Source organism: Equus caballus, chromosome 8 (assembly GCF_041296265.1).
Source record: "Equus caballus isolate H_3958 breed thoroughbred chromosome 8, TB-T2T, whole genome shotgun sequence".
In the NCBI taxonomy this organism is placed as follows: Eukaryota; Metazoa; Chordata; class Mammalia; order Perissodactyla; family Equidae; genus Equus; species Equus caballus.
The window spans coordinates 94,823,545-94,839,028 of record NC_091691.1 but is presented as its reverse complement, the minus strand read 5'-3'; the positions used below and the strand labels follow the sequence as shown (position 1 = coordinate 94,839,028).

The window sequence follows — 15,484 nt, the reverse complement described above, 5'->3', positions numbered from 1 at the left end:
CTCCTGAAAATGGTGCAATTTTTCTGTGGTTACTTTGCTGGGGACAGAGAACTAGAAATGAGCCAACTGAAAACTTTTCAGAACATCAGCTTCATCCTTCCAACATTGTCTACATTCTTTCTACTGTGAGAGGGCTGGAACACAGAACATCCACATCCGGTGAGAGGACTATCCAGTATCATAGAAGACAGGGCTTGGCCAGGAGAAACTCATCATCTCTCAGGAGATGGTGCTTTATAAACTGAGCTGTCACTACTGAAAGTTGAACTTCTAACCATGTTTGGTTGAGAACTCCCTGTTCGTGACCAGTTTGTTTATCCCTAAATAAAATATTCATATCCAGTAAATCTCTCTAAATTTTCTCTTGGCAGAAGCAGTAGCCATGGTAAACTGATAGTATTTCTCAGAAGAAACTCTGTAATTTTGAGTGGAAGGGATATAATAAATTGTTTCCAAACGCTTTCCTTTACAGATGAGATAAATAAGCACAACTTGGTCCTAGACACAGGTGCTTGGTAATGAGAGTCAGGTGTCCTGACCCTTAATCTAATGCTTTGGGCATCAGACCAGCGCCTGCTGGCAATCAGACAATCGCCTGTAGTGCCCACATCCCTTGAAAAAGGCCTTACACATGGTAAATAAAAGTTATGTTGACATCTTTATCTAATCATTAGCAAAAAGATGGAGAGAATTTCCACTCCTTCCCCTAACATTATAAAGTAAAACATAACATACTGCAGAGCAAAGGCTGAGGGTTGGGGTGGATGAGAGACAGAGAGAAAGAAAGAGAGAGAGAGAGAGGCCAATTGCAAAATACTTGGTAAATAAATAAAATTCAAAATGATTAATATAAAATAAAACAGAAATACTTCTGGGTTGCTTACATTAGAGAATAGACCTAAACTTGATGAAGAATTGCAACCTCAGATAATTTAAAAATATATTATATAAATGGAGAACAAAGAAAAATAGAATGAATAAAGCATTAATATTAAGGCAAAAAATTGAAAAATAAGAAAAAAGTCTACATTGTGAAAAAATCAGTAGAGTTTGCTAATATTAGCCACAAGTTCCTGGTTCGGTACAGAAATACTCAATTCACAAGATGAATAATGTAAATTAAATGATTGTATATAAAAACATATTTTAGGTTATATCTAAGACCAAATACACAAAGCTCAAAATTTCATATAGTAAGAGGATGAAGCTCCCAACAGTACATCTAACAGAAAATCTTTCAAAGAAAGAAGATATTTCCATTCTCTGAAATTTTTAACTGCGTAGGCTACAATAGAACATAATATACATCTCTTTAGAGAATAGAGTGGACTTATTGTATGAAAACATATTTGCAGATGTAATTTTATTGAATACATGATAAAGATTATAATACATTAATAAAAAGAAATAAATTACCTGTGAGCCTAACTCTATGGTATGTTAGTAGACAATTTACCTCTTTTGTCAATAGGAAAACTCAAGGTTGTAATTGTACTTAACTTTGCTAAGATCCTAGATTAAATGCAGTAGAGCCATATAAGAAATTCCAACCTGGGGCTGGCCCTGTGGCCGAGTGGTTGGGTTCGCGAGCTCCACTTCCGCGGCCCAGAGTTTTGCTGGTTCAGATCCTGGGTGCAGACATGGCACAGCTCATCAGGCCGCGGTGAGGCGGCATCCCACATGCCACAACTAGAAGGATCCACAACTACAAAGATATACAACTATATGCTGGGGGGATTTAGGGAGAAAAAAGCAGAAAAAAAAAAGAAATTCCAACCTACCAAGAGCCAGTCAAACTCAATTATATTTTGTAATGTCATGATTCGTTAGTTGCTGCATTTTATTCTCAGTATTTTCTAAATATATGTTTAATGACAATGCAAAAGCAATTTCCAAAATGTAACTTCTACACTAAAGTTGATCCTATGTTTCACAGGGATATGGATTAATACAAAGCAGAGCACACACAAATACATATGCACACATAAGAACTGTGGATTTAATTTCTCTTTTCAATAAGTAGAAATCATTCTTTATTAACCTTCCTTGTAAAATTTTGTTTTTTAAAGAGCTGAGAATTTTGTCACAATGGATTACAAACAACTATATGAGTAAAAAAGTTGTAAAGTTGTAAGATAGAATGAGGACTAAATTTTGATGCTCAAAACATTCTCACTTGAGATAACGGAGCATATGTGATAACTTGGCCCTCCCCAGTTTTCTCCATCTACAGCAAATATATTCCAGAAACAGAAAGTCGTACCCTACATATCTTAGGAAAGTATTTTATTGCTAGTGGCAGTATAGTCAAAAGTTTTGAAACTCTGCTCATTATATGAAGAAAGAACTTAACAAGCATGCATGAAATACGGTACCTCCTCTAACTAGCTCTTCTCTCTGGATTTACTGAGTTTAATGAATCATTTAACAAAAACAGCCTAACTACCCAGGCATGTAAAAGTCAGATTCATTCATCACCAGAAAGCCTTGACCACAGGGATAATGCAGGGATGTCTTACAAATTGCACTGAGAACGCAACCGTTTCCTGCAAGCTGAGTCTCCCACAGTCCAAGTATTGTTGAAGGTTACATAATGAATTTTTTCCTTGTCTTTTAGTTTTTAAACACTTTTCCCTTTGGTCTTAGTTTTAGTTCAGAAAAATAAATCTTGTCATTTGGTGGCAAATCTTCTTAAAATCTAGAGTGTTACATATCACTCTGTGTTAGCTATTGGGAATGTTGGTTTGTCCTCAGCAAGAAGTACCTCAACAAATATATTTGAATGAGTAAGTGAATACATGTGTAGGTGAAAAATGAAGAGGTGTTAAATAAAATGGATATTGGTTTCAGTGAGTCAGGACTCTCTGTTTCTCTGACCACTCAGAGGAGATCTCAGATAATGCCATTTATGCATGGAATTGTTACCAGATTCCTTCCATGGCTAGAGTCCTTTTCCAACAGAAGTTGCTATTATAAGTTGAACTCTTCCGTGTGGAAAGATAGAGAAATCATAATTTCTCCTTAGGCACTTACAAGCATCATTGTAGTGGGACTGATAAACCTAGGGGGCCTGGTGCATTTACATGAAAAAAGGAGAGGTTAGAGAGATCATGCTTTTCCCCCTACAGATGCTTGTCTTATAAAATGAAAACCAAAGCAAAACAAAACAGAAATAGACTTTTTTTTCACTAACACAGGCATCAGAAAAGTTGAGTTGTAATCTTATTTCTGCCAGTTTCTGTCCAGGTAACCCAGGAAAGCGCAGTTAATCTCTTTGGGCTTCAGTTCCTTTGTCTCTAAAATTGGGATATTAATTTTGACATCTGAGGGATTGTTTGAGAATGAAATGAAATTTTATTTCTGAAATCGACTTGAAAACACTTAAATGCTATACAAATCTAAGCTATTAAACTTTTAAAGATATGAGATGAGTTGAAGCTGACAGTTGAAGGAGGTGGAAGGGGTATTGAATATTTATGTTAAACCTAGAAATTTCTATTGCCAGAAGTGCAAGTCAGAATTATTATAAAGTACGCTCACAAGGAAAGTTCTAAGAGTGTTCAAAATGACATTTCTGCTTGACAGCTACAGTGGAACTTACCCACCGATTCTTCAGGGAATGGCGTACCCTGGTTTCACCTCCAGAAGGGGACTAATGAATTAAGAAAAAAACAAAGACAGAATCACAGTCAATCATTATATCCCTTCTCTTTATTTTCCTGGCTCGAATACCAGGGGTCTGAATCAATCATGTAATTGAGTCATTTGTCCTTTGAAGCCCATGGATGCTGCACTTAAACACAGACAACAATGTTCCCCAAACTCAGGTTTCTGCCTCTTCATCCACACCTTCCCCACTAACGACTGCCATCTTTCTGTACAAAGACAAGCACTATTAAAAAAAATGAAACTGAAGAAAAATGATTGGGGTTGAGAAGCAGGAATTTGGAGATTAGTGGAAACACAACACATTCAGGACTCAGCATTCAAGAGTAACAAAATGAATGGTGGAGTGGAAAAAATCAAACTCTTGGAGCAGACACACAGGTCATTGATTTATTAAATGTACAACATGCACTGTCTTTTCCTTCCTTGCTTCTTTCCTTCCTTCCTCTTTTCACTCTTCCCTTCATTTTTCTTCCCCATTCCATGCCTTTTTCTTGCTTGCCAAACTCCCGTCTCCCTTCCGTCCCTCATTCTCTGTCCAGTTATCTGTATTTCTGAAAGGAAGAACCTTTCCTTTTTGAATTTTTGATTTCTTTTTCTCTGTATTTTTCACTATTTTTCCCCTTTTCCTTTCCTTTCCTTTCTTTCATTTTTCTCTTTTGGCTTATACATATTATATCATAATTTATAATAAAAATATATTCATTTTATAACAGGAAAAAACACCCACATGCATATATAATATTTAGATTTCAAAGAATTATTAGTAAAATGCAGACTGATATTGTTTCACCTCTCCTGAATGCTCTAGAAATCTATTCGCTCCGTCTACTATAGACTTCCTTGAATTGTTCTCTGATATAAAGAAAAGTGACTGAAGAAGCTACAGGAAATTCATCTTCTAACACACCAAATTACTTCTACTGCAAGGAATTACAGAGGACCTCTCTGGTACTATGGCTTACATAGGAGAAACTGCCTTGGGCTGAAGTAAAAAGTGAAGGAAATGGCCAAAGTGTTTCCTGATACTATCTCTGATGTTGCCAGTAACACCAAATCAAGTCCATGAAAGTTAGTTGACTGTTTAGCTTTTGTCATGACCAATAAGAAAAGCGAAGCTCTCTGTTTAAGATAATGTGAAGTAGAAATGCTCATAAACATCTGGAGATGAAAGTAAAGTTATTTTTATTACTGAATAAAATAAGGGTCATTCCAGAATGATGCTCTGTTGCGTTAGTATAGCATCAGGTTCTTGAATGTAGGGAAAAAAAAACAATTTAGCAAGATATTACAGATTTGTACTAAGAAAGACTACATTTGCATCTAGAAAGTAAAAGGAAAATTAAATATATGTTTTAAAAATATATTGAATATTTCATCGAAAGGAGAAAGCATTTTATAAATACAAATAACTGACATTATACCACAATGATAGGTAAAATGTAAATGTCTACATAGATGTCTAGATTGTCTACATGAGAAGTACATATATTAGTAAAAAACGTTACATGAAAACATTTTTATTAACAGCTACGTAAACTTTAGATTCAAATTATTATAGTCACACCTCTCTCTACCCATAGCTCATACAATAGTATGCTAAACTAAAATATTTACATAAATGTGTAAATACATATGTAAAACAAAAATATAGTCCTATTTTATGACTTTTCTTGGCTGGTACTTTCTTTTAAGTAACAAACTGAATTACAAATAAAAATATCACTACAATGTCATTTTGGAGTAAAAATGCCATGGAATGGAAAGATTTTCAACCATCATGAATTATTCATTTATACCTTACATACCTTAAGCCAAAGAATACTAAGAACATAGAGGGAAAAGGTACCATGCCATGTATGCCAGTAACTGTGACATGTCCATGACTTTACAAAAGTCTTGCGTCTTTTACAAGATACTTTTCCGACTAAAGTTCTTAAATGATAATGATGATTTTTTTGACATTGTTTTATTATCCAGTTAATATTCACTTGGGAAAGAAAGATTTAAAAGAATGAAAAAGGAAGACAAAATCTTAGTTTTAGTATCCATGAATAAAAATTTTACCAATATTCTCTCTATATATACATATATTTTCATACATGCATACATATATATGCTATTTTTACACATCCTATATATATGTTTCGTATATATTCACACATACATATTCTATTGTTTTAAATGCGTTCACATATAATTCCAATATTTAATATATGTTCCATTTAAAAACACTATGACTCCTAACAAAGCTTTAAAATACATTATCCTAAAGTAAATGGACATTGTTAGAAAGAAATATATGTTCTTAGGATTTTACTTAGTATTTTTATTCTATAAAATGATGATCAAGGCGTCAAACCAGATGCAGGGCAAACAATGGTGAACGACAACATAAATACATTGCTTTGAAATGCTAGTTTGCTCTCAGAGAGTGCATGGTATAGAAGAGTAGAATGCATTTCTCCTTTTGTTTACCTTTTCTGAACAGTTCCAAAGTTTATCAAAAACAAAAGCACCTGATCTGAATGAGGAACACAATGCATACACCAGAATTGACCCTTTCTCTAACACAGCGTGTGTGTTTACCTTGATGTTATTTGAAGGATTGTCATACATACTGTCACAGAAAAGCAGATCTTTTCCAAGGGCTACTGTTCTAACTTGGATCTTTTCATTGGGGGATACTGTATTTTTAAACATTGTTATTAATTATGTATTAAATTTTTCTCAAATGCTGAATTACTTCGTTATATTGCTAAGTATTTTTAAAAAGGATGATATTAAAGAGGCCATGCAAAGAATATTATTTACAGCATTTCGACTTGAGCATAAGTGAAGGAAAAAAATGGAACCAGGAAATGGACATGCACATTGCTCCGCCTGTTTAATTTCTTACTTTGCAGACATTTGAAAAAGAATTAATACACAAGATGTGGACTTTGAAGATTTAGAGAACATGCTAAAATGTTTATGACAAAAAGGAAAATGGCCATCATTACATTTTCAAAATCCAGTAGTGCAAGGTTTTGTTAGTGCTGCTGAGTCTAATCTGACGCCCAGGTGACCTTCCAACAGCAGAGCAAAACCCTGCCTGGGTCTTTTTGAGCCATCCTCTCACCTTCCAGCGCTCTATTAGGCACTGCTCTACTGCTGTTCATAGAGTGTTCATGGCCAATCTTTTTGGAAGTTGGTGGCCGGGTCCTACTTCCTAGTCTGAGTCTGGAAGCTCTGCTGGAACCTGTCCACTAGGGGACTCTGCTGGTGTCTGAAATATGGGTGGCACAGCTTTCAGCAGAACAGTAACAAGCAGGATGACAACCCCAGCCAGGTGGTGTGGTTCCCTGACCTGAAAACAAACCCAGGTGGTGGTAGTGAGAGGACCAAATCTTTTGTTGTTGTTGTTTAATTTTTATTTTTTTCAGATGTACATCACATTTCAAATTCTGGATACATTACATCATGTTCACGACCCAAACACTAATTATAGTGCATCCCCTCACATGTGACCCTAATCACCCCTTTTGCCCTCCCCCTTCCCCACTTCCCCAGTGGTAACCACCAGTCCAATCTCAACGCTATGTGTGTTTTTTTTTTTTTTTGTCGTTTTTATCTTCTACTTATGAGTGAGATCATATGGCATTTGACTTTCTCCCTCTGACTTATTTCACTCAGCATAATACCCTCAAGGTCCACCCATGTTGTCACAAATGGCTGGATTTCGTCATTTCTTATGACTGAGTAGTAGTCCCTCGTGTATAAACACCACATCTTCTTTATCCATTCGTCCCTTGATGGGCACCTAGGTTGCTTCCAAGTCTTGGCTATTGTGTATAATGTGGCAATGAAAATAGGGGTGCAAGTATCTTTATGCCTTTGTGTTTTCAAGTTCTTTGGATAAATACCCAGCAGTGGAATAGCTGGATCATATGGTAGATCTATCCTTAATTTTCTGAGGATACTCCAAACTGCTTTCCCTAGTGGCTGCACCAGTTTGCACTGCCACCAGCAGTGAACAAGGGTTCCCTTCTCTCCACACCCTCTCCAACATTTGTTGTTTCCTGTCTTGTTAATTATAGCCATTCTGCCTGGAGTGAGGTGATACCTCATTGTAGTTTTGATTTGCATTTCCTTGATAGCTAATGATGTTGAGCATCTTTTCATATGCCTGTTGGCCATCTGTATATCTTCTTTGGAGAAATCTCTGTTCAGATCTTTTGCCCATTTTCTAATTGGATTGTTGGTTTTTTTTGTTGTTGAGCTGTATGAGTTCTTTGTATATTTTGGATAATCTGATATGTGGTTTGCAAATATCTTCTCCCAATTGTTAGGTTGTCTTTTCGTTTTGTTGATGGTTTCCTTTGCTGTGCAGAAGCTTTTTAGTTTGATGTAATCCCATTTGTTCATTTTTCCTTTTGTTTCCCTTGCCCGGTCAGAGATGAGGCTTGAAAATATGCTGCTCAGACCAATGTCATAGAGCATACTGCCTATGTTTACTTCTAGAAGTCTCATGGTTTCAGGTCTTACATTCAAGTCTTTAATCCATTTTGAGTTGATTTTTGTGCATGGTGTAAGGGAATGGTCTACTTTCATTCTTTTGCATGTGGCTGTCCAGTTTTCCCAACACTATTTATTGAAGAGACTCTCCTTTCTCCATCGTATGCTCTTGGCTCCCTTGTCGAATATTAGCTGTCCATAAACGTGTGGGTTTACTTCTGAGCTCTCAATTTTGTTCCATTGATCTGTGTGTCTGTTTTTGTGCCAGTACCATGCTGTTTTGGTTACTATGGCTTAGTAGTATAATTTGAAATCTGGGAGGGTGATACCTCCAGCTTTGTTCTTTTTTCTCGGGAATCCTTTGGCTATTCGGAGTCTTTTGTTGTTCCATATAAATTTTAGGATTCTTTGTTCTATTTCTGTAAAAAATGTTGTTGGAACTTTGATAGGGATTGCGTTGAATCTATAGATTGCTTTAGGAAGTATGGACATTTTAACAATGTTAATTCTTCCAATCCAAGAGCACGGAATAGCTTTCCATTTCTTTGTGTCTTCTTTGATTTCTTTCAACAATGCCTTACAGTTTTCAGGGTATAGGTCTTTCACCTCTTTTGTTAAGTTTACTCCTAGGTATTTTATTCTTTTTGTTGCAATTGTAAATGGGATTGTATTCTTAATTTCTCTTTCTGCTACTTCGTTGTTAGTGTATAGAAACGCAACAGATTTTTGAACATTGATTTTGTATCCTGCAACTTGACTGTATTCTTTTATTATTTCTAAAAGTTTTTTAGTGGACTCTTTATGGTTTTCTACATATAAAACCATGTCGTCTGAAAAGAGTGACAATTTCACTTCTTTTCCCATGTGGATCCCTTTTATTTCTTTTCCTTGCCTGATTGCTCTGGCTAGGACTTCCAATACTATGTTAAATAAGAGTGGTGACAGTGGGCATCCTTGTCTGGTTCCTGTTCTTACAGGGATAGCTTTCACTTTTTCTCCATTGAGAATAATATTTGCTGTGGGTTTGTCATATATGGCTTTTACTATATAGGCGTATTTTCCTTCTCTACCCATTTTATTTAGAGTTTTTATCATAAATGGATGCTGTATCTCGTCAAATGCTTTCTCTGCATCTATTGAGATGATCACGTGATTTTTATTCTTCATTTTGTTAATGTGGTGTATTATATTGATAGAGCTGCAGATGTTGAACCATCTCTGCATCCCTGGAATGAAACCCACTTGATCATGATGTATGATCTTTTTAATATATTGTTGTATTCGATTTGCTAGTATTTTGTTGAGGATTTTTGCATCGATGTTCATCAGTGATATTGGCCTGTACCTTTCTTTTTTTGTGTTGTCCTTGTCTGGTTTTGGTATCAGGATAATGTTTGCTTCATAGAAGGAGTTAGGAAGCCTCCTCTCCTCTTCAATTTTTTGGAAGAGTTTGAGAAGGAGAGGTATTAAGTCTTCTTTGAATGTTTGGTAGAATTCACCAGGGAAGCCATCTGGTCCTGGACTTTTATTTTTTGGGAGGTTTTTAATTGCTGTTTCAATCTCCTTACTGGTGATCGGTTTATTCAAATTTTCTACATCTTCTTGGTCCAGTTTTGGAAGGTTGTATGTTTCTAGGAATTTATCCATTTCGTCTAGATTATCCAATTTGTTGGCGTATAGCTTTTCATAGTATTCTCTTATTATCTTTTGTATTTTTGAGGTGTCCGTTGTAATCTCTCCTCTTTCGTTTCTGATTTTATTTATTTGAGCCTTCTCTCTTTCTTTCTTGGTGAGTCTAGCTAAGGGTTTGTCAATTTTGTTTATCTTTTCAAAGAACCAGCTCTTGGTTTCATTAATTTTTTCTATTGTTTTTTTAGTCTCTATTTCATTTACTTCTGCTCTGAGTTTTATTATTTCCTTCCTTCTGCTGATTTTGGGCTTTGTTTGTTGTTCTTTTTCCAGTACCTTTAGGTGCACTTTTAGATTGTCTATTTGGGATTTTCTTCTTTGTTGAGGTAGGCCTGAATTGCTATAAACTTCCCTCGTGGAACCGCTTTTGCTGTATCCCACAGATTTTGGCATGTCGTGTTTTCATTTTCATTTGTCTCCAGGAATTTTTTGATTTCTTCTTTGATTTCTTCATTGACCCAATCATTGTTCAGTAGCATTTTCTTCAATCTCCACATTTTTGTGGCTTTTCTGGGTTTCTTTCTGTAGTTGATTTCCAGTTTCATACCTTTGTGGTCAGAAAAGATGCATGGGATTATTTTGATCTTCTTAAATTTATTGAGACTTGTTTTGTGGCCTAATATGTGATCAGTCCTGGAGAATGTTCCATGGGCATTTGAAGAGAATGTGTATTCTGTGGTTTTTGGATGGAATGTTCTATATATATCTACTAAGTCCATCTGGTCTAATGTGTCCTTTAAGGTGAGTGTTTCCTTATTGATCTTCTGTTTAGATGATCTATCCATTGTTGTAAGTGGAGTGTTAAAGTCCCCTACCATTATTGTGTTACTGTCTATTTCTCCTCTTATGTCTGTTAATAACTGCTTTATATATTTAGGTGCTCCTATGTTAGCTGCGTAGATATTTACAAGTGTTATATTTTCTTGTTGGATTGTTCCCTTTATCATTATGTAGTGCCCATCTTTGTCTCTTATTACAGTTTTTGATTTAAAGTCTATTTTGTCTGATATAAGTATTGCTACCCCCGGTTTCTTTTCTTCGCCCTTTGCATGGAATATCTTTTTCCATCCTTTCACTTTCAGTTTACGAGTGTCTGTAGGTCTGACGTATGCAGCATACACATGGATTTTGGTTTTTTACCCAGTTGGCCACCCTATGGCATTTGATTGGAGCATTTAGTCCATTGACATTTAAAGTAGCTATTGATAAATATGTATTTATTGCCATTTTGTCACTTTTTCCTTTGTTTGGGTGTTTTAGTAGTTCTTCTCAGTTCCTTTCTTTTTCTCTTGCTCTCCTCACTTGTGGTTTGATGGCTATCTTTAGTAATATGTTTGATTTCTTTTGTCTTACTTTTTTTCCTGCTTGTTATAGGTTTCTGGTTTGTGGTTACCAAGAGGATCCTATTTAATATACTATGCATATAACAGTCTATATTGGGTAGATAGACTCTTTAGCTTGAACTCTTTCTAAAAGCTCTGCTTTTTCACTACTCTCCTCCCACATTATATGTTTTTCACATCATATATAGTCTTTTCTTTAGTGTGCGTCTATCCATTACCCTCTTATCATTGAAATAGGTAATTTTAGTACATTTGTCTTTTAACCTTCATATTACCTTCACAGGTAGTTGATCTGCTGCCTTTACTGTACTTTTACGTTACAACTGATTTTATTGCCTGTTTTTTCTTGTTGTTTTGGGTTTTTTTGATAATATTTTTTCTTTTATCTCTATTTGTGGTCATTACTTTCCCACTTAAATAAGTCCCTTCAGCATTTCTTGTAGAACTGGTTTCTTGGTGATAAACTCCTTTAATTTTTGCTTATCTGGGAAGCTCTTTATCTCTCCTTCCATTCTGAATGACAGTCTTGATGGATGGAGTATTCTTGGTTGTAGGCTTTTTCCTTTTAGCACTTCAAATATGTTGTGCCATTCTCTTATCGCCTATAGGGTCTTGGCTGAGAAGTCCACTGACAGCCTGATGGGCTTCCCTTTATATGTCACTTGTGGCCTTTCTCTTGCTGCTTTTAGGATTCTCTCTTTGTCTTTAATTTTAAACATTTGATTATAGTATGTCTTGGTGTGGGCCTCTTTGGGCTTCTTTTGTTTGGAGCTCTCTGTGCTTCCTCAACTTGGATGTCTGTTTCCTTCCTCAGGTGAGGAAAATTTTCCTCTATTATTTTGACAAATAAATTTTCTGCCCCTTTGTCTCTCTCGTCTCCCTCTGGGACCCCTATAATCTGAATGTTACCACGCTTAATATTGTCCCAGAGTTCCCTTACACTGTTCTCATTCTGTCTAATTCTTTTTTCTCTTTTCTGTTCTGCTTGGGTGATTTCCTCTAATCTTTCATCTAGCTCGCTGATCTGTTCTTCTGCTTCCTCTACTCTGCTATTGAGTCCTTCTAGTGAATTTCTCATTTCAAGTATTGTATTCTTCATTTCTGATTGGTTCTTTTTTATATCTTCCAATTCTTTGCTGATGTGCTCACTGTGTTCATCCATTCTTCTCTGCATATCTGTGAGCATCCTCATTATATTTTGTTTGAATTCTTTGTCAAGGAGGTCGCTAGTTTCTGTTTCACTTAATTCTTTTTCTGGTGTTTTATCCTGTTCCCTTGCTTGGAAAGTATTCCTTTGCCTCCTCATTGTGCCTCTTTCTCTGTGCTATTTTCTTTGTACTAGGTGAGTCGGCTAGTCTCCTGATCTTGGAGAAGTGGCCTTATGAGGCCCAACAGCGTGCTTCCCTCTCATCACCAGACCATAAGAACCAGGAGCAACCCCTTTGTGGGCTACTTGTGTTCTTCTGCTGTGGCAGGGCTGCTCCCACTGCAGGTACCCAGGGAGTGTGATCTTTCCTTCCCTGGTCAGCTGTTTGTAAATCCGGTTTGGAGGGACCTCAGCACTGTCGGCTACAAAGTCTATTAGCACACTCTTATTGCAATTGTCCTCCTAATTGGGTTGGTACCCAGTGTAACTGGTTGCTAGGCTCAGGGGTGTACAATTGTGATAGGCCTGAGGCCAACAAGGCTGTTGTCAGTTCTCTTAGGAGTGCAGCTGAGTGGGGCTAGCCCTTGGCATGGAGGCACTCAGTTGTTTCAGGCTTTGGAAGGTGGGGCTGATCCTTTTTATGGCTATTTGTGAAGCACAAGTCCTCTGCCACTGAGAAGCCTCACCCCCCACTGGACCACATACACTGTCAACACAGTCCTGGTCCATGCACACTTCTCAACCCCCTGGAGTGTACCCCACCGCCACACTGCAGAGGCCTCCACCTCTGCCCCAATGCCCCCCACAGTTCAGCTGGTCCTCACACAAGCCCTGCCCCACAGAAGCAGACACCCTTGCATGCCTGTAGAGGAAGGATCAAGGCACTCAGTCAATGCAGGCTGAATAGTAGCCTGAGGGCTTGCTGTTAGGTGGGGCCAGTCCCTAGGGTGGATTGCCGGCCCTGGCTGAACTGGATTAAATCTGTGCTCTAGTGGGTGTGGCAGACCCCTGGGCTAACAGCCCAAGGGATGCACCTCAATGGCCCCCCCTGGTGTCCATATCAGCACGCCTGGACCAGCTCAGAACAACGGCCCCCACCAATGTCTCAGTCTCCGGAGAGGATCCTCCTCTCACCAAGATGCCCCCAGAGCCCACCAGGTGAGTCTTGTGTCACCAAAGGACAGTCAGCCCTCTCTCTGGTGATTTTAGGTTGCTGCAATGAGTTTGTGCGTGGGCCCTTTAAGACCCGGATCTTTTCGGCTTTTGGCCGATAGCTTTTCTGGGGTGTCCTCGCTGCAGTTAACAGCCAGCAAAGCCAGACAGTAAGACCCCCCTCTCAGTTGGGCTGAGTCTGAAGGATGGTTATAGCAGTATTGCCCTGCTCCAGACCTCACTCCTCCCGGGAGGGCTCGTACCTTATGGTGGCTCCCACCTGGCCAGCTGAGAAGCTCCGCTGCTCCCAAAGCTGGCTTTTTTCTTCTCCGGCCGGAGTTACTGCCTTTTCTGCTTTCGTCAGGACCATCCCTTGTCGTGGGGGTTCTTTTTACCCAGTTTTCAGTTTTAAATCCAGGGTGATTCTTCCCAAAATTGTTGTAACCTGGTTGTGTTCATGGGAGGAGGTGAGGTCAACGTCTGCTCACAGCGCCATCTTGACGAGAACCCTGAGAGGGCCAAATCTTAACCACTAGACCACTAAGGCTAGTAGAGCTATAGAACATTTAAATTTTATATTCATATTATGACTTGCATTGGACTTCTTCCTTTCTTAATTGATTTTCTCATTTTTTATAGAGAGATGGTAATAATAGTCGCAGTTATTCCTAATACTTTCGGAATAACCACATTCACAAATATATCAGAATCTTATATTTAGGTTTATATGTTATTGCTATTGTTGTTTGTCAGCCCATCTTTGGCCAATTCATCATTTACTACCTGCCACCAATTCTTCAAGATTTATGTCTTGTTTTCCCAGTTGTTGTGTATTATTTTCAAATGGCCCCCTACCTTAGTTTACCTTTGGAAATATTGAGACCCTCTAGAGTTGGTTGCAAAATAAATATTGCAAGATCCAACTGTTCAAAGAGTGGTTTATCGTCGTTTGCTAAAATACTTATCTCTGGAACTCATTTTTCTAAGCATTTGGAAACGTTATAAATAGGAATTAGAAAAATGTATATAATTCTTTCTAAAAAGTGAATAATGTTGTAGCACAAAATTCTGAAAGGAATAGCATAATATACATCAGAAATTCTGTTAGATTAGATTAGACTCTCTCTAGTACATATAATGTATATATTAATATGTAATATATAACATCTAATATACATATTTATAACATATCTATTATATAACATATATAATAGAGAGAAAGACAGAGAGATATCTCAGATATATATCTGTCCCTGTCTCTGCCTCTGTCTTAAAGGCTCATTCTAAGCATTTAACAATGATTTTCCTGGACCTTCAGGTAAAAGCTTCCCTCCTCCGAATTTGACTTTTATGGGCAAAAATTGAGTATTTCTATCCTTCTATTTACCTTAAGAGGGCCTTCATTTTGTTTTTATCTTTCCTCATATATATGTAATTTGACTACTTTTTAAACATAAATGATAATTCACGGAAAATTTTATTCTCATACAGTTCTTGGATAGCTGTTTATTTTTTTAATTCTGTTTTGCACAATCTGGTGTCTTGTTTTGTTGCACAGAACTTAGTTTGTTTCAATAATTGAATCACCTGGATGCCAAAATGGTGTCGTATTTGACATTACTTTGAAAAAGCAATTTAAAGTCATGTGGCAAAAATTATCTTATTAAATCTTTATGACAACCGTACAAGATAGGTGTGAAAACGTGTTCACAGGTAACACAGCTATCAGGAAGTAACGGGGAATTGATGTAGCAGTCTGACCTCACATGTTATGCTTCATAACTGTACTGGAGTTGGATCCTATATAACCTTTGAGGCATGGAAAGGCGTTGAACTCTATTTCCTACTCAGGGTGACCTCAGTAACATATAGAAATGACTGGGTCATTCATCCTACAGGTGTGGAGCACTGCCAGGTGCTCTTCCAGGCACATTTATGTTTTTGTTATATTTTTTCCCAATAAACTATAAATCTAGAGAAGGAGATAAAC

General features: G+C 37.2%; 1 long non-coding RNA gene across 1 annotated transcript in view; it reads right to left on the bottom strand.

Annotated features, from left to right (window-relative positions):
• The window catches only part of LOC111774570 (uncharacterized), a 56,132-nt gene extending 42,127 nt beyond the window's left edge, over window positions 1–14,005 (bottom strand). The window contains exons 1-2 of the long non-coding RNA XR_002809567.2: window positions 13,758–14,005; window positions 3,602–3,652 (exon numbers count right to left, since the gene is read on the bottom strand). This is a non-coding gene — a long non-coding RNA (uncharacterized lncRNA). The remainder of the gene's footprint in view (window positions 1–3,601; window positions 3,653–13,757) is intronic.
• Between the last annotated feature and the right edge of the window lie 1,479 nt (window positions 14,006–15,484).